Here is a 22,595-nt window from a genome sequence, read left to right as displayed (position 1 = left end):
TTTGAATGTTTTTTTTTAATTTTTTTAAAAAAATATTTTCACCAGTTTCTATGGGGAGTCTGTCTATGGAGCTTCTCAAACTGTCATGACAGAATTGGAACTCAAAAGTAGGTGATTTTTATACCAAACTTAGTATACTAAAAATAAGGGCAATAATCATAGCACAGGCAATGGGCAAAAAGAAGAATAATGAAAAGAAGGTAAGTGGGGCATAAAGAACAGAAAGAGGAAGAGCAGTGAGAAAAGCACATAATGGAGGGGAAAACAATGGCAGAAAGATGGGGAAAAAAAACAATGCAAAACAACCACGTTTAACCCAAGTTGAGTCCGTATGAACTTGAGTGTGGGACCGCTGACATGATGTTGATATCCCTCACCCTGACCTTTTATCACCTACTGACCTCCCTTCCAGCATCATCCCGGTATTTCACATGTGCATGTGTCAAGTTCCCTAAAAGTGACCTTGAGCTATTACCAAAGATTATGCTTTTTCCTTATCTGTCTCAATGCATATAAATCCACCCTATCCTTGAAGGATCAGCTCAAATTTTGCCTCCTCCAGAAAGCATTCCCTTATTTACCCAGAGCCACCTTGATGTCTGTTCTCTCCATTCTCTGATTTTTCTGAACAATTTATCGTATCTGTTTTGTGAGGTTATCATTTTTGCCTCCCCTCCAGAGCTACTTGGTTCCTGCTTATTCCCAAACCTAGTCCTCTTGGATACCCTCAGAGATCCTTCCAACATGTTTCTCTTTTCTTATGTAACCTGGGTAAACTTAACAATTAGTAGCCCTAATCAATACAGATACATCAGGGGGTTTTTTTGTTTGTTTGTTTGTTTTTTATTTTTTTTTATTTTTGGGACAGAGAGAGACAGAGCATGAACAGGGGAGGGGCAGAGAGAGAGGGAGACACAGAATCGGAAACAGGCTCCAGGCTCCGAGCCATCAGCCCAGAGCCTGACGCGGGGCTCAAACTCACGGACCGCGAGATCGTGACCTGGCTGAAGTCGGACGCTTAACCGACTGCGCCACCCAGGCGCCCCAGGGTTTTTTTTTTTAATTCGATTAAAGTTGGATTCAATTCTTCATGGCTTTACACTAACACTTGCTATGTGATCTTGAGGAAAACATCTACTTCAATTACGTTATCCATAAAGGAAGGAGGTATAACAAGTTTTTTTCCTGCACAGAATTTCTAGTATGCTACACAAAGAGGCCTATGATAAAACAACAAAGAGTAACAAATTCCCAGGTAATTTTAAATTTAAGAGCAATACCTTTTTTTTAATTAAATGAAAAAATATATAAAGAAAAAGCAACTGTAGCAATAAGATGTTACACACTCCATTTCAGCTTCAAAAGGACATTTCCCTCCTGGTCCCTCAATTATACAACCAACTTGAACAAAGAGTCTATAACTCAGAAATGTTTATTTTTAACCAAGAGAGTACACTGGACATAACATCACAGTTTGTAAAATATTATCTCTCTAGAGTTTTAAGCCTAGATAATTGGATCAGCCTCATCTCACAAATACTGCTAGATCCCAAGTCTATAGAGAAATCTGGTTTAAAATTGCCACTCAGAGTGGTATAGGACCTTAACATCTCAATTAAAACAAAACAAAATGTAAGAACAAGAAGAGAAGAAAATGGGAAAGTGAACTGGATAATTCTGGGCATATATATGGACATATAAAACTACAGTAACAATTCAACAGAAGATATCCAGTTTCTCCATGGAGAATTTCAATTTCAATATCTATACAAGGGAAATTGAGGCACATTGGACTGTTCCCTGATCACAGAATGAACCATTCCTGGGTTTGCAATAAGGAATCCTCCAAATTAGGCCAGACTTTGTAATGACAATTTGCCAATAGTTCTCTGCCAAATCCCAATAAAATATCAGAATCCCACTGACATCAAGGAGAGAAGATACCTTCTAAGGATATCCCAAGGATATGGGTACATATCAAATACCTGAGCTTCAGGAAACATTTTCATCTAGAGTTTCTGTTCTGTTCAGAAGTCAGAAGTCTTACCTATTAAAGGAAGAACATACTTCTAAGGAAAACGGAAGAAAGTTGTAATCTTTCCTTGAAAATAATTCTTCCCCAGTTAAGAAACATTTCTTACACCTTGGAGAAGTGGTTGTCATCAAATTTGAAAATGATAAATTGTGAGGACTGGAGAACAATTCATGTAACAGATTTATTCCACTTGAATGAAAACAAAGTGGTAGACTAGAAATGGGGCATATTTTGGAGCAGGGGAATTTGGGTTTGAATCTCTGCTTTACAATTTACCAGTTGTGTAACTTTGCACCACCACTCTATCGCCCTCTATTAAAATGGGGATAAATGTACTTTACTTATGAGACTGTCAAAGGATGGCATGGAAAACTTGGCACATAGTAGGTGTCCTAGACCTATAAAATACCCTTGTTTTCATTTTTATTTTCTTTTAATTACAACTTAGAGTTGTCTGCGCCCCCAGTTTTCTTCTCTTAGTACTAATGATGGAGCTAGAGCAAATAAAGGCCTTGACCCATAACTGAGACTGTGTAGTCCACACCACCGCACTCTGTTTAGCATTCTCTTTAGCTTGGATGTACACTTGGCCAGTGGTATTAGACTTGGACAAAAGGGCAGTAGATCTAGTGTTAGGAGACTTGGATGTTTCCCTAAGTCATCTGCAACATAACCTTGAATACATCAGTTGGCCTTTTAGAGACTTAGTTACTCCATCTGTAAATAGGAACTCATCATCCAAACTCTGCACTCCACTATTTGTTTTTTTAAAACTCTTCACTAACTTGAATCTGCTCCCCAAATTACCCAGCTACCCTGCATGAAATTCCCAACACTTCTTGTAAGTCCACATAGCATTTTACAATTTAGAGAATGCTTTTACATTCATTGACTCAGAATAAGCTCCAGCAACCAATTCACCTGCCCAGTGCTGTGACATGAGAGACAACCAAACTTCTATTCTACTTGAACCTTTTCAGTTGAACCAATTAAAGGAGACAACAGATCTAGAATCTAGCTTAGAATCTTTCCATACACATATTAAGGTCAATAAATGTAAGCTACAGTTGTTATATATCAAAGTAAATTATAAGATCTTTGATCAATGAGGCCATGTCTTATATCTTTACATTCTACATGTTCTTCAGTCCAAAATCATCTTCATAAAGCTTTCTCTGGACAACCCATCTAGAAGGGGTTGTCTGAACCCCTCTTCTGAGTTTGAGAGGAACATTATCTGTGTCTTCCGATTTTTACATGTTCCCATTATCTGATATTATTTATGCACATGTTTATCTTGAGGCAGCACTGGTATAGCAGCATGAATATGGATTATGGAATCAGACAGATCATGATTAAATCCCAGTTCTGTTACTTACCATCTGAGTGTAGTAGGGCAATCTTTCTGAGTTAATGGGACCTACACACAAGAACTATCATTTGGAGGATAAAATAAAATAGTACGTCTAGACATTCAACAAATGTTCATTTCTTTCTTTTCATCCCCTCTGTCTCCAACCATGTAACTCTGTTCCTTAATGGCCAGTACTCTTCTGGTATAGTGAAATGTCCTCCTCAGAGAAGACTGAGTGCTGATTTAATTTGTTCCTTTGCTCTAAACACAATTTAGGTGCTCTTTGCATACCCTAAGAAACACAAACTGTGTTTCTACCCTCCATTCAAAAGTGAGGGTGTAAAGCCTTCTTTTGGGTACTTACCCTAAGAGGAATGGACAAGTATTGATTACGAATTTTGGTCTCATTCGTGTTTGATCCCTGCAAACACTGAATGGATTAAAAACACACACACATACACACAAATAACCCCCCCTCCCCAGATACGTACAGTGCTTATTCCTGGAGAAGTAAAATCAATTAGTTTATAGAGGACTTCAAAGAATTGTTGTGAGAGATACAAGATTAAACCAAGGGGATCAAAGATTATACCTGACTTTCTGCCTTCACATTCAACAAAAAGTATGTGGTTTCATAGGTGATCAAGGGTTAGAAATACTTATTTGAAATATAGTTTTACTTCATGCAATGGTAATTGGAATCTAAAAGTAACACACACACGCACACAAAATCAAGTACAATGTAAACACATTAACACACACACATGCACAGTAGAGTCAGGGACCTGAATCAGTCTGTACTCCTTGGAGGAAAACAAGTAATTAAACTGACAGGTAACAAACATTCAAAGATAATTACCGGTAATGCTCAGACACACATTTGATGATTAATAGCAGTAGATTCCAAGGAGGTGATTAAGAAGGAGGCAGGCAGTGTAGAGATAATATATAAATGATTAATAATGAAACTCCCTTCGGTCCATGAAGCAAGCAAGTTGGAGGACTAGGAGTTTGTCTTTCCTAATAGGTGCCACTAGAAGGGTTTTGTGGCACGGAAAAAACCAGGGAGAAGTTGAAGATCAGAACTTGCAAACAAATTATTCGTGGAAGTCTTGAATAAGCACCCTGTTTCAGTGTCCTAATCTGAAGATGGGACAGGATGATAGCTCAGAACTTTTAGTTTTATTGAGAGAATGGTTATCACTGATTTCTTTAAGTGTCTGTTTTTGGATAATAAACACAGTGGATGAGAGACTGAAGGAAGATTAGGTCAAAAAAAGTTTAATAGTAAAGATTAAGAGAGACAAATGTTGAATATTTGCCAACAATTAAGAGTCTCTGAGATTCAAACCTCAGAATGCTGATTCATGCACCAGAAAGCATGCACTGAATAATTATCTATTAAGTACTTTTATGTAAATTCAGCAGGTTGAACATAGCTCCATCATCCCAAATAGGATATCTTTCAAAACTCAATTCTCTGAGAAATTTCAGCAAAAACTTTTCTTCCAGAAAAATAATCATTTGTTAAATTATTGAAGTATAATTGACATAGAATGCTATTTAGTTTCAGGTGTCCATTCAGGTTTCTATGCATTACTCATTGCTTACTGCGATAAGTATAGTCACCATCTGTCAGCATACAATGTTACTACAATATTATTGACTATATTCCCTATGTTGTACTTTCATCTCTGACTTATATCTAACTGGGAATTTGTATATCTTAATCCTTTCTATCTATTTTGCCCATCTCCCTACCAACCTCGTCTCTGGCAACCATCAGTTTGTTTTCTGTATTTAAGAATCTGTTTTTGTTTGTTTGTTTGCTCTTTTGTTTTTTTTAGATTCCACCCATAACTAAAATCACATGGTATTTATCTTTCTCAATATGATTTATTTCACTTAGCATAATGCCCTCTAGGTCCATCAATGTTGTCACAAATGGCAAAATTTCATTTTTTTTTTGTGGTTGAGTAATATTCCAGTGTGTGTGTGTGTGTGTGTGTGTGTGTGTGTACATACCATATCTTTATCCATTCATCTATCAATGGACACTTGGATTGCTTCCATATCTTGGCTGTTTTAAATAATGCTTCAATAAACATGGGGATGCATATCTTTACTAATTCATTTTCCAGGGGTTAAATACCCAGTAGTAAATTACTTGATCATATGGTAGTTTTATTTTTAGTTTTTTGAGGAACTTCCATTCAGTTTCCACAATGGCTGTGCCAATTTATATTCCCACCAACAGTGCACGAGGGTTCCTTTTTCCTCACACCCTCGTCTGCACCGGTAATTTCTTGTCCCTGTAATACTATCCATTCTGACTGGTATGAGGGCAATATCTCATTTTGGTTTTGATTTGTATTTCTCTGATGATTAGTGATGTTAAGCATCTTTTCATGTGTCTGTTAGCCATTTGTATGTCTTCTTTGGTAAAATGTCTATTCAGGTCCTCTGGCCATTTTTTAATCAGATTGTTTATTTATTTATTATTTTTTTAGTGTTGGGTTGTATAAGTTCTTTTTATATTTTATATATTAACCCCTTATTGAATATGTCATTTGCAAATATCTTCTATTCACTACGTTGCCTTTTGTTTTGTTGACAGTTTCCTTTGCTGTCCAAAAACTTTTCATTTTGGGGGTGCCTGGGTGGTTCAGTCGGTTAAGCATCCTTTTGGCTCAGGTCATGATCTCATGGTTTGTGAGGTTCGAAAGTTTGAGCCCTGCCTTGGGCTCTTTGTTGTCAGCACAGAGCCCGCTTCAGAAGCTCTGTCCACCTCTCTCTCTGCCCCTCCCCTACAGGAGCATGAGTGCACTCTCTCTCAAAAATAAATAAACTTAAAAAAAAAACCTTTCCATTTTGGTGTAGTCCCAATAGTTTATTTTTGCTTTTGTTTTTATACAAATAATAAGTCTTGAATGGATTGGAGACCAGTAAGAAATGTGTCCATTGTTCAATGTGTTAAATGTGGAATCCTCAAAAGTTCTCCTCCCTCAAATTTTCCATTGACTGGTAAGTCTTTGAACCTGAAGCAAAAAATAACAAACAAACAAAAAAGAAGAAACATTTTTTCCATGAGGCATACCTCAAAAGAAGTGAATGGGATATCCTTAGAAAAGCCACTGATTAGTCCTTCTATTTTGATGGCAAGGAAAATGAAAACACGAAAGTAATTTTTCCCAAAGATAAGCAGCTGGGGGAAACTATATTAAATTCAGTTTAATACTGGACACTGGACTTAGAATAAAAACATCTGGGTAATTTGTCCATGCTGTGTCACTAACGGTGCACTTGAGCAAGTGATGTAAACTCTCTTTCAGTGTCTCAGAGTGGTCTCCAAGGGCTGTCAGTGCAGACATTCCAGGATCCTGAGACTCTTTTCTGGTTAGATACATTCATTAAGAAAAGAACATATTCACTTTAATGCCAAACATATGAGGATAGGGAGTTGGAAGTTTTTTTCTCTTTCCAAACCAATTCTCCTTTAGTATTTCAAATAGAAAGAAAACATCATGATGAATAGACCTCTACAATCTCAAGATTGTTTTTTCCCTGATACTATTAGAACGTTGACCTTCAATTCTTATGCTTTTGGGTGTGTGTGTGTGTGTGTGTGTGCGCGCGCGTGTGTGTGTTTTAAGAAAGTTTTCTATTTTTTTGCTGTGTGGGAGAACTCTCAGGGAAAATGGCCAAATATTTTGGGACACTGGCTACTTAATTTGATTATTTACAAGATTTTTGTACTTTTTAAAAATTTTATCCCGCTTGAATTGAAGACTACCTATTATGCAGCTGCACATAGAACACTCTTTCCAAATTGGGCCATTCTTGGCCATATCTTTTACCAACATTGTAAGAGATAAATTTCTCTCCCCCACCTTCTCCCCTTTAGCTATCCTATATTTGACTGTTAAAACAATGTGGGTGGAAGACAGACAGATCCTTCTTACACACTTCTCATTAAATCCCCCAAATCTCTTTGTAACTCATCCTTTTTTTTAATGTTTATTTTTGAGAGACAGAGAGCAAGTGGGAGAGGGGCAGAGAGAGAGAGGTAGACACAGAATCTGAAGCAGGCTCCAGGCTCCGCACTACCAGCACAGAGCCCGATGTGGCGCTCAAATTCAAGAGCTGTGAGATCATGACCAGAGTTGAAGTCAGACACTTAACTGACCGAGCCGCCCAGGCACCCATATAACTCATCCTTAATGCTTTGGACAAAATTATATTATTAAAAATGTCCATCATTCCCAAAAGTTATTACTTTCTGTTTCTTGGTCATGAGACTTAGAAAAGGTCTTCATTAGGATGTAAGCACTGGGGGGTCTCTTGTAGAAACCGTTGTTGAGTTCAAGCAGGAGAAAGGAAATATACAAAGAACAGAAATGCTGCACAATTTTGACATCATCATCATCATCATCATCATCATCATCATCATCACCATCATCACAGCAATACTCTAATAGGAGTATTCTCTTCCAGGCACTGTTTTGAGTACTTCACACATATTAACATTGTGAAGTAGAAATGAATATATATTCATGGTTTGAGTTATAAAAATTCAACTTGTAATGTCCTATTGAAAATTTCCTTATTTGGCTACTCAAATACATCTGTCCTGCAAAAAAGCTGTCCTGGAATAAGAGTACCACCCAGTGGTGATGTTTTTCTCCATTAAGTTTAATATTCTTTCCCATTAAGATTTTTTCTACCCCTTCCAGTGGACATAATCATAGGACCTTTCACCAGGTAGGGTTTATTTCAACCACAGATAATCCTTCTGTGGTAGACTAATAATTTTCCTTCCCTTGCAACCTGTGTCATTATTCACTGAGGACAAATTATACTTTTCCACTCTGGGGACTTGAGTCTTGGCCATGTGACTTGCTTGTCCAGTGAAAGGTGTGTGACTATAAAGTACATCATGGCAACCAGACTCTGCATTGGCTTATGTTGTTTGACTTGATCTCTTGCACTCCTGCCCTGTACCATAAGAAGATTATACTTTTGTAAACACTGTGGCTTAAACCTGAGTCCTACAATGACAGATAGATAGTGCCAACTTGAACCAACTCAGCTTGAACCAGAGTCTTCCAGTTCACTTGCAGACTTCTGACGGAGAAATAAACATTTGTTGTAAAGCACTGAAATCTGGGGAGTAATTTGTTACACGGTATTATTGTAGCAATGGTCACCTAGTATATTCTCCTTTGTCTATAAGCATGCTAAGGAACTCCATTGATCATCAACCCCTTCCTCTCCCAATTCTTGTTCAGTTACCTTCAGTAAACATATATACTTCCTTCTACTTCTTCCCCAGGTTCTGTTTATGACTCTCCAGATTCTCTAACGATAGCCAATAAACATAAATAAATTCTGCTGATAAATCTTTATCAAAGAAAGAAAATTAAACTGTACTTAATTGGAAATTTGAAAGGTAGCTTTAAAATGGCTTTCTACACAATGTTATCATGTTCATATTTTCTTTCAATGCTATTCTTACAACACTAGTTCCACATTACGTGGGCTTGAATCCTGTCATCAGCATTTACTAACTATGGGGTCTTAGGCAAGTTTCTTAACCTCCTAATGTCTTAGGTTTATTACATATAAGTGAGAATAACAAGGTATATCTACATGCAAGATTCTTGGCAAGTTAAATTTAGTTCATAGATACAAAATGGTAAAACTGTCCTAGGAAATGGGGGCGCCTGGGTGGCTCATTTGGTTGAGTGTCCGACTCTTAGTTTGAGCACTGGTCATGATCTCATTGTTCGTGAGTTCAAGCCCCATATCCGGCTTTGCACTCACCATGCAGAGCCTGCTTGGAATTCTCTCTCTCTCCTTCTCTCTGCCCCTACCCTGCTGGCACTGTCTCTGTCTCTTCTCAGAATAAAAAAATAAACTTAAAAGTTAATAAAAAAAAACAGTTCTAGAAAATGGTAAGAACTCAAAAACCTTGGCTATTAATTCTATCATCATCATCACCTACCACATTTCAAAGCCAGAGGATGGTGTTTGACCCCACTTATGGTTTACTTAGCTGTTTGTGATTGTACCTGAAATGAACAGATACCTCTAATTCCTTCTAATGGGAAGATGTAACTACTAATAATTCTAAACAGCATGTTACTATTTTCAAAATGCTTTAATAGTCTTCAAATAATACAGTCTTCAGAATATTTAGGAGGAGAGAGCAAAACAAAGATTTTCAGAAAATCTGATCTAGCAACACATAGAAGGGATCTGAGGTAGGCAAAGCAGGAGGCAGGGACCCAGTTAGTTGAATATGGAAACCATCCAAGTGAGAGAGGCAGAGGATCCATAGGCTGCAAGAACTCATTGGATGAAGGTAGTGATGGGAAAAAAATGAGCACAATGATGGAAGTTTCAAAAAGTTGCTTTTTGCTGAGTCATTCTGGGAGATTATTCCCTCAAGATACTTGTGCAAAATATACATTATGAATAGAGTGTATTAATCTATTCATAAGCATGGCAAACCCTAAATCATCTCACCAGGACATTCTTTTCCTTCTTTTCTATAGAAAGATCAGAACTTTTTGGTCTAATTTCAGATGTAGGAAACCCTCTATGCCCTCATTACTCAATAAGTGTGGCCAACAGACTTTTAGACATAATGCTCACCTCCTCCAAGAACCCTGCCGTGATTGGTCCAGAAGCATAATCTTTCTTAAGCCCAGGGGTTGAAGGAGAGCAGTATGATAACATCTTTGGGATACTACTTGAAGAGCCCTCAAGAGAACAAAATATCTCTATTTGGAATCTCAGAACTTAAGAACTGAGAAAGGCCTTCATTGCTACTTAAGCTCTGAAGGTCATGTGAAGTCTTTGAAGATCTAATGAAAGCTATGGATTTTCTCCCCATAAAAACACAGATTTATATATCCATACAATTATGACACATAATTTCAGGGAGCCATAGATGCTTTTGGGGTAACTGTGAAGGACCCACAGTGTCTAGCCCAGTGCTTTCTGAGCTAATAATCTGAAAACCGACTGAACAAAGTGATTTGAAATTGTGACTCACTGAGAATTTCTTCACCCACATCCAATGAACTGGTCTGTGGGTTGTTGATCCACATATATTAATGAGATAAAATAAACCAAAGATCCTATTATGGACCCAATTGTGTCTCCCCAAAACTGTTATGTTGAAGCCCTAACCCATAGTGTGACCACATTGAGGAATAGGTCCCTTCAAGTTGTGATTAAGGGTGAATGAAGTCATAAGGATGAGGTCCTAATCTTGTCCTTATAAGAAGAGGAAAGGACACTAGGTGTGCACTGTCACAGAGAAGAGGCTACGTGAGGACACAGTGAGAAGGTGGCTGTTGGCAGGACAAGGAAAGAGGATTCAGAAGCCAAACCTGGTGACACCTTGATGCTTGACTTCCAGCCTCCAGAATGGTGCAGAAATTAATTTCTGTTGTTGAAGCTCCCCAGTCTGTGGTACTTTGTTATGGCAGCTCTGGCCGACTAACAATTCACATTCATGTTCATTCATCTTCACAAAGTGAGATGCAGACTCAAGAGAGACAACTGGTTCTGGGGAACCACGAGAAAAGTGCCCACTTTGAGCTTGACTGACCTGGGTTCAAACCCCTGCTCAAACCCCCAGAAATGAGATTTTCTGAAGACAATGTGGCCCCTTGGAGATTTGGCTTCATTGCTTGTAAAACACAGATATTTTCCTGCAAAAAAAAGTAGTGTTCTGAGAGTTAAAGGAGAGAAAGTAAGGAGCCCAGTGGACATTCCTGTATACTGTCATCACTGACAGCAAATACAGGGTGAGGAAGCTAGGGATGAAAGTGATTTTTACCACGTCCAGTCATTGCCAAGAGCACCAAAAATGCACAAATCTGTATGCCCCGTATTGCAGAACATACACCTGCCTACCCTGAAAGAGGGTGATGGTAACTCCTCTCATCTTCGAATTTGGGAGCTTTGGAAAGAAACAGATGTCCAGGCTTTCCTCAGACCTCTGAATCTGAAATCCCAGATGATTCTAATGCACTGGGAAAATTAAGGTCCACTGCTGTACTCCAGTATTTTTATGAGGAAACCGAGACAGACAGGGTGGGTTGAGGAATGAAAGACACCGAGCCAAGTTTCACATCCAGGTCTCCTGATACCCAGTCTTGAGCACATAGCAGTATTTGTCAAAGGGCCACCTTGTGGCCGTCTACTTGAGGATCTCCCTGGTCACCATTAAAAGTGTGTATTTATAGATTCCACCCCATGGTTACAAAATCTCAATCAAAATGAACAAGCTCTCCAGATGATTCTCAAGCCTCAATTTGAAAACCACTTCATGACATCATGCTACCGGCACTCTGTTTGAAAGATCCATCACTCTGTGTAGATAGAATCTAATGTTCTTTGCAGATATAAAAGACAATACACAGGAGGGAGATCCCTGGACTAAGAATTCAGGGCCTATTTCGGACCATGGCTTTTACTAGTTCCATAAACCAGCCACATGAGCTGGCAGGCTCACAGAAGTGGATGAGAAAGTATATATTTGAAAAATTAGAAGCTGGGGGCTCCTGGGTGGCTCAGTCAGTTGAGTGTTGGACTCTTGATCTTGGCTCACGTCATGATGTCACGCCTCATGACGTTGAGCCCTGCATCAGGCTCTGTGCTTGTCAGCACAGAGGATGCTGCTTAGGATTCTCTCCCTCTCTCTGCCCCTCCCCCACTCATGCTCTCTCGCTCTCTCTCTCTCTCTCTCTCTCTCAAAAGAAATAAACGTTTGGTTTTTTTAAAATAAAATCAGAAGCTGGGTATCAGTCATTAAGAATATTTAGGGATGTCTGCCATTGCTTTTTGCAGCTTAAGGTACATTGTTGCAGTTTCCTTAAACATGCAATGGCTATTAAACATGGGCTTCTCAGAATGTTGAATATCAGGTGTGATATTGTAGGTTAAGTGCCTGGCACAGTGTCTGTCCTATAGCAAATGCTCAATAAGATTCCTGCCTCCACTTGTAGTTTTTCAAGACCAAATCCAAGTGGTTGCTACTGTGATATTCCTCCCGCTGTGGGGAGCTGTGGGCCAGGTTGGGGTGAGAGTAGGGAGGCATTCATTTCCAGCAAGCTAGTATCATGGAGCGGTCACATTCACAAAGGAGCTACGATTCAATTGTTGCTGGAGTAAGGGGGCATTCGTGTTGGGGCTATGATCCTGTACCAAACACATTATAATTACATAGGCCCTCCCCACTCAAAGGGTGGTCCACATACCCACAACACCAGCATCACCAGGGAACTTGTTAGAAACGCACAATCTCAGGTCTCACTCTGGATGTGTTGAATCAGAAGCTGAGTTTTAAGGAAATAATCAATTGAGTGGCATGCACATTAAAGTTTAAACAGGAGTGGCTTAGAAGGGCACTGATGGAAACTAAAGGACAAGGGATATGCCTCACAAGTCCCTCTGGACACCAACTCTACGTTAGCAGCAATACCCCCAATAGCTGTGGAGAAGTCCCTAAGATAGCCATACTGAAGAGGGGAAGAGAAGGATTAAGAGGAGAGAAGAGCCAGAACAATTACCCTAAAGTGTTGTTTTCAAAAATACATAAGTAAATGGGCCCAAGAGTACTTTTTAAAAATAAAATTTTGCAGAAAAGCAAAATAAAAAACAAATATATTCAGAGCAGTTTTTGCCTGAAATAGCGGAGCATTACACAACTGCCCTTCCCCCACCTCCACCTGTACCAGCTTGAAGTCCACGGAACCTGACTTTGAAGACCACTGGCCTAGATACCTTTGCTCTAGTAGATCAATTGGGATATGATGTGTGAGGCTGGAGGAAGCAGCCTGAACTCATGGCCTCGTCCTTAGCGAAACCAAGTGAGCAAATCAGTCACAAATCACGAGTTCTCTGTGACTGCACCTCGATTAGAGGTTACCACACTGCTGTTCACGCTGTGTGACTTCCAGGCCATCCCCACACTGGGACGCAGCAGATCAGTGGGGGCTCCAGCTAAGGCATTGGGGCATTCATGAACAGCTGAGACAGACTTCTTCTGCCCAAGCAGTGTATCATCTCAGAGCCTAATGAGGTCCTTCGCAGGACCTGTTACACAGACCTAATACACTCGGAAGCAGATGAATCCAGGAAAGAGATGAAACTCACAGTTGCTGCTGCAATCGTTTAAACTGAGTTTAGAACTAAATTATCATTGCTGATCCCTCAAACACACTTTGAGAAGTCTGTGCGAGGAGCAAGTTCATTGCAAGGCATCACCATTTTTGTAAACACAGGTGGAAATAAAGGGATTTCCAAGGGTGAAGGTCTCATTTTCCACTCAGCTTCTTATTAAATGGAAATTCAGAGACTGGAGTTGAGGTCAGATTCAAGGTCCAGTGGAAGATGAAATACGTGCAAATGTCTGGAATTTCAAATGTTTGGTTCCAGGGGTCTCTGTACCCTGCAATGGGCTGCTCGGACAGTCAGTATATTAAAATCACACATGCCCAAGGAGATAAATATATCTAATAGAGGACATGGTCATTTTTAATATATAATCTTAATGCTAATTATAACTAAGTTTGATTGAATGGTTATAGCTGATCACCTGTCATTATTAGTAACATGCGGTTACTTACATTTAAGTTCCTACTATCTGCCAAGCACTTTACATGTGTTATGTCATCTGTATGCACTCCTGATTCTCCAGCAACGAGAACGTGTCCTAGCGCATAATAGGGGCTTGACACAGATACAGGAAATAAATGCATAGATAAATGAGACTCCCCTCACAAGCTCCAAAGAATAGCTATTATTATCTTCATTATATAGAGAAAGGAATAGAGTCTTGGAGAAGCAAAGTGTCTTCCTCAAGACCAAACCGATACCACATGTCATCATCATTATAGGGACAGGCTTCTTCTCAAGGTGCTGCGGGGGCATGTATACATGTATGGCATGTCATATCAACTAGCATTTTGAACACTTACTTTTGTGCCAGATACGGAACTAGTAATTTTACACCTTTTATTTCCCCTCATTCTCTTCCCAACTCTTTATTAGGGACGTATCAGTGCTCCCATTTACAGGGAAAGAAAGGGGAACTTTGCAGGATTATATAGTTGCCCAAGTCCTTGTATAAACATGCGCTAGGGGCGGAACAGGCTGAGTCCAGAGCCAAGATACTCATCACCGTGCTTCTCACCACGTCCTCTGCCAATATGTACACAAAAACTCACACACGAAACAAGCCATGAATTACAATGCCAGGATGTGACTGTACATCTTGCTCTGGAATGCTGACTAATGAATGCAAGCCTTAGAAGAATATATTCAAATGTTTGCAAGGTGTTAGTGAGGAGAAAGGCTCTCTACAGATTTTTTTCTGGATTGGAATGTTCCAGCTTTTTTTTTCTTTGATCTGGCCACTAGCAATTATGTGGTCATTAAGTGATTTATTAAATGTATAATATTTCCCCAGACTCTGAGACTTTGAAGAACAGGAACTCTGCTGTTTCACTTTTTCTCCCTGACCCTTAGCACATAGAGGTTCTTAATAAAGTTTGGAATTAAATTAATAAGCAAAGCCATGATTAGTTGATCTGCACATTCTTCCTTCCGGTTCTAGCATTATTACCGTATATGATGCTAATAAACCTGAGGATTAAAATGCTTCTATAGTAAACCATCCCATTTTTGTTCTGTCTGTAATAGCCCTAAAGAAAATATAAGAGAAACCCCACAGTTTCTAACCCGGATTAAGAAGTTAATAAACGGAGAGTCTCCCTAAGCCTAGATAACAAAATTGGTAGATGTGCTGCCATTAAAACTAGATTACACCATAAATCCAATGCAAGTCTGATAAATGAGTGGTAGCTTTAACTGAGGTTTGACTGGCACCAGCCATTGCCAAGAACACAAGGAGCTAGTTCTCCTACGTCAACCCACAGGGTAAGGTAAAATGGTCACTTTCTGGAAGTAGTAGTTGAGTGATATTCTTACCTGTACCCTCTGAAACATCAAGCAAAATTTGGTAAGGTCTCAGGATAATACCAATTTCTCACTTTCATATAGCACTTAACAGCCTGCCAAGCACTTTGGCTTTTATTATTCCATTTGATCCTCAGCAAGCCAGGGAGATATGCAAGCAGAGGCAGGGGATGGATTCAAGGAAGTTACCTGATGTTTCTCAAGTGTACAAAGTAACATAAAAAATACTATAATATGTGTCTTAAAATTCCTGCAGTGGAATCTTCTGGCCCTTCCTAAGCCTGAGGCATGTTCCCCCTGCCTCCTGATGTTCTGGGAGTTAGCCGGGACTGGTGAAGCCAGCACTACTTAAACATCAGAGAGAAAAGTTCAGGTCCATCTCTGCCCATCAGTGTGAATTTAAGTAAATAATCTAGAAGCACAAATTCCCTCAGCCATAACATAGCGTCGTACTCTCTTCTTCCCAAGGTCAGTTTGATGACTAATTATGGTGGAGCTTGAAATGTACCTGCACATATTAAATATATTGTATGTCACCTCATCTTTACCTTCCTTCTGAAGAATGTAATCACTGCAGAGTGATCTTTGCAGAGAGAGGGAGGGAGGGAGGGAGGGAGGGAGGGAGGGAGAGAGAGATCCTGAGATATTGTGGAAATAGTGATTTAGGCCAACGGTGGATAGGACCAAAATGAAAAGTCCCTGCTAGTTTGCCTAGGAGACCACCTGTACTGGGTATTTTTATAGAAAGGAAGCAGAAACAATGTATCTTAAATTATAGTTGATGAACCAATATGGTTGTAGACAATCCACTTCAACAGCAATATGAAAGAATGGGTAGATGTTCACTTCAAAGAAGCCCCATTAAAGGTTCATTAAATTGTATGTAGTGAACCTCAGTTCCATTGGTGACCTTATTCCCTTCAAGGATTCACACATTAACTCCTACCTACATCCACATGCTGATGTGAAAGGAGATTAAACCTTGAGGGGAAATTCCAAACGATACTAAGAAAAGGCATAGATGATGCATTGAAGTTTCCAAAAGTCTTTCTCAGGCACATATCATTGCGTATAGGTCTCCCAGAAACCCTGCGATGTAGACATTTTTATGCCCTTCAACTTAGAGATAAAATTGAAAGTCACTTGCTGGAAACCATGAAGTTACAAAGTGATAGAGTTAGGGCCTAGACCTGACTCTTAGACCCCTCCCCAGTCTCCTGTTATTTATATGCCATGCTGAGTCTGCTGTCCCCCAGAGTTATGAAATGAGCTACAACTCCAGAAATAGAGCTATCCTTTTAATATATCATTATTTTTGTCTGGATCATAGTTTACTGAGGGAAGATTATCCTCAGGTAAGGTCCAAATGAGAAGTGATTACCTAGGTTCTAACCCTAAGTCATAGAGTCTATGCCCTTACTCCTAAACATTCCATATAGCACTAGACTTTGAATGTTCCTGTATCATCCCCAAACTCAAGGCCTTCACAAAAATATCTATTCACAGCTCTTTCTCTTGGTTTCACTATGGAGTCTGCCAACCTACTAAGAAAGAAGCCTAGAACTGTGAAAAAGACTGTAATCAAAAACTCAGACTCCTAACCTTTTGGCCATATCCACATAGTATGTATCATTCTAGCACATTCTAATAGATAGTAAGAAACATTAAAATTTTGTTTCTTCATTTCTACATTTTATTTTAAGTGAAATAGATCTTATTCTTAGATATAATTCCTAATGAATCCAGTGAACAATTTGTATCAAGCCATGACTAAGTACAGTTTTCATAAGGCTTAAACAAATTCTATTAAAAGTCTGTGACTAAGGTATGCCCAGAGGTACAAACAATTCTTGAAAACCTTTTTTATCCACTGTATTAAGTTCAAACAAATGGTATGTGCACAGAGATACATGTGGTTGAAAGTCTAAGATTCATTTTTAAAAGATAAATGTTCAGACATATTAAATTCTAATAAGTGGTTGTTAGCTTCTCATCATCTGTCAGAATCAACATATGTATAACTGGAAGTTTATGCATTCAAGGGATATTGAAAAAAGCTAAGCCGGTTCAACTCTGTAAATCGGAAGAGATGGCTAGCTGGGAAACTCTGGGTTTTCTCAACCTGGTCCCCATACATAGCACCCTAGGGTATCTCAAGTAACTGTAGGATCTAGAGCAATGCATCCATTTTAATCCAACAAAACCATGAGACTCTCATTTAGACCCCAACTTCCATGATACATAATCCTATGAAGTGTGGTTTCCAAGTTTGCTACCATGGGGGAGTTTAAAAGCATAAAATCAGAAGCTGAGTAAGAGGTGATTTCCAGATAGTAAGCAAGGAGCCATAAAAATAAAAAAATGCAAGCAACAAGAATTTAAGAAGCAACATAAATGAAGCTATTTGGTGAAAGGGCAAAAATTCTGTGTGCCTTAAGAGGATGTCCCTTGTGAGAGTCCAATGAGATAGTGTATGGAATTGTAAAGCATAGTATCAGGCATGGTGTAAACACTCAATATACAGAAGCTATTAAAAGATACTTAAAAAAGAAGGCACCATGGCACTCCTTTGGTAGAATATGGTGTCAGAACAGATGCTCATCATGCTGATTTCAAACAATCACAGAAAGATAAAATGAAATTTGCCAATCTCTTCTGAAGCTTTCAGAAAGTTTGTTACCTTCTATTTAGGAAGATTTCCAGGAAAGTATTATAAAGGAAAGATGTCCTCTTAAAGAGAATCCGTTTCAGTTTTTTTTTTAAGTCACTTGAGTGGAATGCTTCATTTTCTGGGAAAGCCAGATCAACAAGAAGGGTCCTATACATGTCCACCATTGTAATCTCTCATGTGCTTTTACACTCGACTAGAGGTTATATGTGTCTTTCCCCAAATTACCTAGTTTCCCTTCCAGTAGGTCAGCCAAGCTTTTACTCATTTGTACCTGGTTCTTATCTGCTGTCCACATCTACATCATGTATGTCTAATGCATAGATTCATTTCTTAATTTACTGTCTACTTCATTCCACAAAAGGCTCAACGTGGCTTGTGGGAAAAACATACAAACTGATAGTAAGAAATGGCAAAATTATGGAATAGCCTAAATGTCCATCAACTGACAAATGGATAAATAAGTTATGATACACACACACACACACACACACACACACACACACACACACACAAGAATATTACTTGGTGATTAAAAAGAGTGAAATCTTGCCATTTACAACAACGTGGATGGAACTAGAGTGTATGATGCTAAGCGAAATAAGTCAGAGAAATATAAAATATCACATGATCGCTCATATGTGGAATTTAAGAAACAAAACAGGGGAAGAGAAAGAAAAGAAGATAAAAAGAGGGAGGCAAACCATGAGAGAGAGTCTTAAATACAGAGAACAAATAGAGTTGCTGGAGGAAAGGTGGGTGGAGGGATGGGCTAAATGGGTGATGGACATTAGGGAGGGCACTTGTTGGGATGAGTACTGGGTGTTATATATAAGTGATGAGTCACTAATTCTAGAAAAAAAATTTTTTTATTAAATAAATTAAAATAATACATAAATGAGGATCAGGAAATATATTTCATTGGAAATATCTGCTTACAGGTAGGCTACATCCAAAAATGGAGCTCTGTCATGGTGGACCTGTCTGATGAGCACGTGGCCCAACTGTTACCTAAGTGCTATAGGGTGGCATGGAATGGTAGGAGGAGGGGAGACATTGGGCAGTGTTTATGCACATCCTCAGGGAAGAGAAGGACAGCTGAGTCAGAACAAAAGAACAAAAACTAATCATAACAGGGGATAATGACTTTAGTTACAGTACTATGGTTGTTTTTCAAATCCATTGCAAGCCAGTCACCTGGAAGGGTGTGAGGGCTTCAAGTAAACAATACAGGTTCTAATTTAGCAAATTCTCTTAAGCATGGCAGAATTGTCAATACTGCTGTAGGACCTCTCTAACAGAATGTAACATCAAGTCAGGAGGGGAATCAGATATCCCCTTCAACTCTCCTCAGCCCGCTGAGAATCTTTTGCTCTGCAGTGGCTCAGGTGTCAAGGGCATGGTAACACTTGGCAGGTCAGTGACAAAGCCCACAGGGAACTTTAGAACAGCAGGAGAATCTATGGTTCGTGGTGGACAGAGGAGCAGAAATACCCTCCCAGGAAAGCCATACTGCATAGAAAAGAGAGGACACTTCCAGGGATGGTAAAGCCATAGCAGCCACCAGTGCAATGTTGTGGATACAGTGACAGTGCTGGTCCCAGGGACTGCTACATCTAAACATCCCACAATACAAAATTCTGAGACTTGTCTTTCTTGTTGTCCGCTATGGGGGTTCAAGCTTTGCCCGCCTCTTCATCTCTTGGGTGTCATCCTTACGCAAGGATTATGCATATCTCTTCATTGGTTCTCTATATTTTTATGAAAAAGAAAATAGAGGAAAAAACCCACAGGGAAGTAGAAAAGAAGGACAAGAGGTGCATGAAGGTAGCTGGAGGGGTTTTCTCTTGAAGCACAAAGCAAGGCTGCACAGAGATGGGATTGAGAACGTTTCTAGTTTGTTTTGTTTTGTTTTGTTTTTTTAGGGAATGCTGCCAGGAGACTGATGGGATGTAAGGGAGGTGGCTAGAAGGAAAAGAGGGGGTGGGGGTAATGAGCATGGATGTGGTCTACACATGGCATTGCTATCATGAGGTTTGAGGATTGCAAGTAAAGAAGATGAATTTATACTGAAAATGTGTTTGGGGGACTGGAACACGTTGCCCACTACAGCACACTAAGACTGGACCATGAAGGTCATAGTTCTGTTAATTGGCCTTCTGCGTGGAATTCTGCTGTCCAGCACAGCAGCAGTTCCTAACAGAGCAGTGGAAGCTGCAAAAAATGTGTCCATGAGCATATGTGAGAAATTTCCAGGGACTCAACACACACACACACACACACACACACACACACTCACTCACTCACTCACTCACACAAAACATTTAATGGCAGAAGGGAGAAGAGGAGGTTTTGCAGGAAGGGAAATATTTGCAGATTCTGTGTCAGCAGTTGGTGGCAGGAGAGAGTGCAACTTGAATTATTGCTGTTAATGAATTCACAGGCAGGTAATGTGGGAAAATGTGCATTCAATGTAAGTTATAATAAGAGGGTATCCCCGTGTGCTTATTAAAGATTGTTCCCAAGCACCTAAAAGAAAACTAGAAATTACTTTAGTAGAGCAGAAGAAGCTTGCCATGATCTGGCTGTCACGTCAGCCTCATCTTTCATCTGAATTCTAGAGCTGTGGTTCTCAGCTATGGGAGATCTTTGCCCGCCACCCCCAGGGACATTGGACAATGTGTAAAACACTTTTGATTGTCACAAGTGGTGGGGGAGGAGATAATGCTACTGGCATCTGGTAAATAGAGGTCAGGGATTTGGCTAAAAACCCTACAATACACAAGACAGTCCCCAGAAGACCATCCCCCCCACTAACTGAAATGCCAGGAGCACTGAGGATGAGAAACATACCTTAGATACACTGAATCTCTTGTAATTACCTAAGCTTGGCTTGGCTTCTCAGTTCCAACCCTCTGATAGGACTGTTCCCTCTTCCTGGAAAGCATAGCTCAATCCCAAGCAACCATCAAACTCTTCTTCTTACACATCTCCACTCAACTCTGGTCATGTCTTTGAGAATTTCCTAGGCTTTCAGAGAATGACTTGAGTACTATTTCCCAGATTCTGCCATTGCATTTTGTGTATACTTTCATTATGGCAATATAATAATTGGTAATTTCTTGCCATCTTTTCTGACCCCCCCCTCCACTTATACTGTAAGTTCACCAAGACAGGGGAGGGAGGGGCTATCTTTATATTTTTTACCTGTATATTTCAAACTCTTGGCCTTGTGTGAGCAAAAAATATTTGTTGAGTGTGTAAACAAACAAGTCATTTAATCTCTGGGGTGATCTCTTTCATTTTAAAAATTGGACATAATCATAGTTGCTCTGCATTCACATATTTCTTGATGTAATTGAATGAGATAATAGATGGAAAGTTATTTCATGCTTCATAATGACAATAGCTTCCATTTACCAGGCATCTTCTATGGGCTTAGGACTGGGTTAGATGCCTTACATGTAACACATCTAATTCTCCTAAATTGGTAAGGAGTGCTATTATTCCTCTCTGTATTAATGGGGACACTGGACGCAAGGGATTCAAGTGACTTGTCCAAAATCACAGAGTTAGGAAAAAAGCAGATTTGAAGCTCAAGTCTAAATTTTGGAAGTGAGCAAAGGGTATACACCTTGACATCACTGCAAAAACCTAAGGGTTCAAAGATAGGAAGATTCCAAAAGATAGGAGTTTATCTAGATAGTTAAGGAAAATATTTTTTCCTGTCACCTGACCAAGACTGAGACCTTTCTCAGGGAACCTGGAGTTTTAATAGCACAATTACCCCACCTGATTAATCAGAATTGCTGTTTGTTTGTGCATGAAAGATAACTCATTATGGCAAATATGCATTAGAACGCCATAATATATGCATTTATTCAATTAAATCTAATGTATTATTTAAGGCTCGGTGTGTGATATTTATCACTAGCAAATGCTAATTTATACAGATTATCAGAGTCTAATTAGGTGCACGGCTTGTGAAGATAGCCTGTTACTTGCAAGTTACAGCCACAACTTACTCTACTCTGGGCCAGTATATTAGAGGGTCTGGCAATGGACACCATGTGCCACATGCACACTTGTCTCACAAAGAGCTTTAAAAGCAAATGGTTGGAGCCCTTTACCATGGGCCCTTCCAATTACTTGCGAAAGCCACTGCCAAGCCTTGAAGAGGTACCACTCACTCAGTATCATGTACCTCTTGAGCGTCAAGGTCCTCCATCACTCCACCAACTGGAGTTAGTGCTAGTTGAGTACTTGTCTTCCCCCATGTAACCAACCCACCCATATGCTATACACAGGAGACAAGGGAGTCCGTAAAATACTCAATAAAAGAGCAATGAAAATCTACTGTGCCAGGCTTTCTATTCAGTGTAGAAGATACAAAGATAGATGAGGCGAGGCCCCTGTGTCAGGAGATAAGAGCTATGCAGACTTTTAGGTCACAAATTGAAGCATCCCACAGTCCAAGAGACAGAGCCCCGACTCTGTGATTTATTATCTCTGTGATCTCAACCAAGTCATTTTAAACCTCA

The sequence above is a fragment of the Panthera pardus genome, unplaced genomic scaffold (assembly GCF_024362965.1).
Source record: "Panthera pardus isolate Hobbes unplaced genomic scaffold, ASM2436296v1 HiC_scaffold_20, whole genome shotgun sequence".
NCBI lineage: Eukaryota > Metazoa > Chordata > Mammalia > Carnivora > Felidae > Panthera > Panthera pardus.
This window is presented reverse-complemented; position numbering follows the sequence as displayed.